We start from the raw sequence: 3,390 nt of genomic DNA, 5'->3' as shown, positions 1-3,390 counted from the left end.
AGTAATATATTTACTGAGAAAAATGGTGACGTGTTCAATACTTATTTTACCCGCAGTACAGTTTAACTGTTAATACGTCAAATAAATTTGACCTTTTTAAATCAATTTTTCAGTTAAAGTAACAACTATAAAAGTAAAACTTTTAGCTATATAGGGAATTAGCTTCATAAATTAAAGTCATTCTGGATTTTCACGACTCATATTCAGGTCCTGACCACCATGATGCACCAAGTGTAAAATGAAATGTTAAAAACTTCCACTAACATCTTTTTCCTTATTTAGCTCACTGTTCTTATATTTAGCTAATTTTTACAAAATGTTAAAGTGCCTGTGATGACTAATTTTTGTAATAAACATGAATACATTTTTGGAAAGACAACATTTATAACATACTGCAAAACAAATTTCACGTCGCTCAGATTAACAGTTGTTGAGATATTTACATGTGAAGAAACAGGAAGTGATGTCAAAGGGGAATGTCTGAGTGTAAACAGAGCGTTGTTACAAAAGCTAACTACAGACTGTAGAGAAGAATCTGAAGTTTCTTTAGATTATATTTAGTCGCTATCAAAGAGAGACGAAGATGAGTTAAAGTTTAACTAATTTAGTTTTAATAAACAGAGACCAGCAAGTTTATTTTATTAAGGAGTTCCCCTTTGATGTCACTTCCTGTTTCACTTTGGCTGAGACAAATTCAAAAGAAAATAGGCCAATTATGGGACAAAATGGGTAAAATCATGTGTACTATGCCAATTTTATTAAGTATAAAGATGCTTTCTTTGACTTTTGTATTTGAAAGATGTCACAGGAACTTTAAATTTAAATGTTAAATATATAKTTACATTTTAAATCCTAAATATGAATGTAAAAGTTAAACTTTAAATGTTGAAGTTCACATTTAGGTATTTTGGAATGGTACGCAGCCTTTGCTGTTGGTGCGCGGCTCATGYTATGATGTCATCATCCTGAGACAATRGCAACCGCTAGCTCCAATGCAGCTAAAGCTTCCCTCCAAGACATTTAACTTGCAGTTATGGCCGGTGTCTGAGCTGCACTTCAAACTGCTGGACCACAGGGACCACCCAGATTTGTTTTTTTGAACACATTTTGAATTTAAATATTATCTGCAGTGGCTAGCGGTGGCTAGCAGTGGCCATTGTTGATGTTTGTCGCAGGATGATGACATCACCCTGGTTATCTGACGCTAACCTCAGCTAATGCTTCTAATTTTTAACACACAAAAAGTGAGCTAAATACTGAAAAACTTGAAGTTTTTTAACATTTCGTTTTACACTTGGCACCCACAGACCCCAGCTTTCAGGGAAAGCCTAATTTAAAGACAGCTTTCTAGTTTCTGTAATCAAGGAAAGCCCCGTTTCTTTTAGAAAAAACTAAAAGCAGAGTTTCATCTGAACTGATAGGAACATCCAACCAGTTGTCCACATTTTAAAAACAATGTCTGATGACTCACCATGAGGGTTCGGCTGCGATGACAGGAAATCTTTAGCTGCAAGAGAATCACTAAAAAAACCTCTTAAGTTGTGAGCTTGAGTGGGCAGTTTTTCGGCTCACCGACAGCCGATTTATCCCTCTCACCACCCAGACAGCCTACAGTAAACATTAAATAATGTCTGTATTTACAGGAAACATTGTGTCGTTTCATTTTCATCCCCGCTGACGTCTGTCGGCTCATCTTCAGCTGATTCTTTTACCTTTTATTGATCTGATGAAACAAAAACAGATGAAACTCTCCTATAATTATTCTATTATTTACAAATTCATTCAGGTTTGCAATCTAAACGGCCTCCAGCTACATCAGCTAAAGATACATCAGCTAAAGATACATCAGCTAAAGTTAGATCAACTAAAGATACATCAGCTAAAGTCAAAACAGCTAAAGATAGATCAGCTACAGTTAGATCAGCTAAAGTCACATCAGCTAAAGTTAGATCAACTAAAGTTAGATTAACTAAAGATACATCAGCTAAAGTTACATCAGCTTAAGTTACATCAGCTAAAGTTAGATCAACTAAAGATACATCAGCTAAAGTTATATAAACTAAAGTTACATCAGCTACAGTTAGATCAGCTAAAGTCGCATCAGCTAAAGTTATATAAACTAAAGTTACATCAGCTAAAGTTAGATCAGCTAAAGTCACATCTGCTAAAGTTATATCAACTATCAGCTACAGTTAGATCAGCTAAAGTCACGTCAGCTAAAGTTAGATCGACTAAAGATACATCAGCTAAAGTTACATGAACTAAAGTCATACCAGCTAAAGATACGTCAGCTAAAGTTAGATCAACTAAAGTCATAACAGCTAAAGTTATATTATCAACTAAAGTTACATGAACAAAAGTCATAACAGCTAAAGATACTTCAGCTAAATTTAGATCAACTAAAGTCATATCAACTAAAGTTACATCAGCTAAAGTCATACCAGCTAAAGTTAGATCAATTAAAGTTACATCAGCTAAAGTTAAATCAGCTAAAGTTATAATAGCTAAAGTTAAATCAACTAAAGTCATAACAGCTAAAGTTATAGCAGCTAAAGTTAAATCAGCTAAAGTTACATCAGCTAAAGTTAAATCAGCTAAAGTTATAACAGCTAAAGTTACATCAGCTAAAGTTAAATCAGCTAAAGTCATAACAGCTAAAGTTAAATCAACTAAAGTCATAACAGCTAAAGTTATAATAGCTAAAGTTAAATCAACTAAAGTCATAACAGCTAAAGTTGTAGCAGCTAAAGTTAAATCAGCTAAAGCTACATCAGCTAAAGTTGGATCAACATCACCTAAAGTCATAACAGCTAAAGTTAGATCAGCTAAAATTAGAACAGCTAAWGTTATAGCAGCTAAGAGACTGTAGTTTTACTGTTTGGTGCCAGTAGAYTTGTTTGTAGGACCTGAACCGGTGAACCGATGCACCAGATTTTGTGCGTTAAAGTRGTCAGAGGGGCTGCAGTCAAGATGGCGGAAACGAGGCATTTTGCCACGCCCACATCTGAATTTTCGCACCTCCACATATTTAAGCCAATTCTAAATAACCACCAAATTTCATAATGCTCGGCCCTCTGGAACATGATGAAAACAAGCCTCCTGTCTGGAGAAAAAATAAAAATAAAAMTAATCAGGTCAGAAACAATAGAGCCATCAGGCAGGATCAAAAGATAAATTTGTCAATCAAATAAAAATGTTGRTTTGTTGTTCAAACTGTGAAAAAAACTTTCTGTGGCAGATGAGGGGAGTGGGAACCCCTGAGGGTGAAAGACTGGGAGGATATCCTCTTTGGGTCAGGCGCTCGAGACCATTTCACTGTGGGAAAGTGCACGTGAGTGTGTGTGTGTGTGTGTGTGTGTGTGTGTGTGTGTGTGTGTGTGTGTGTGTGTG

The sequence above is a fragment of the Austrofundulus limnaeus genome, unplaced genomic scaffold (assembly GCF_001266775.1).
Source record: "Austrofundulus limnaeus strain Quisiro unplaced genomic scaffold, Austrofundulus_limnaeus-1.0 Scaffold464, whole genome shotgun sequence".
NCBI lineage: Eukaryota > Metazoa > Chordata > Actinopteri > Cyprinodontiformes > Rivulidae > Austrofundulus > Austrofundulus limnaeus.
This window is presented reverse-complemented; position numbering follows the sequence as displayed.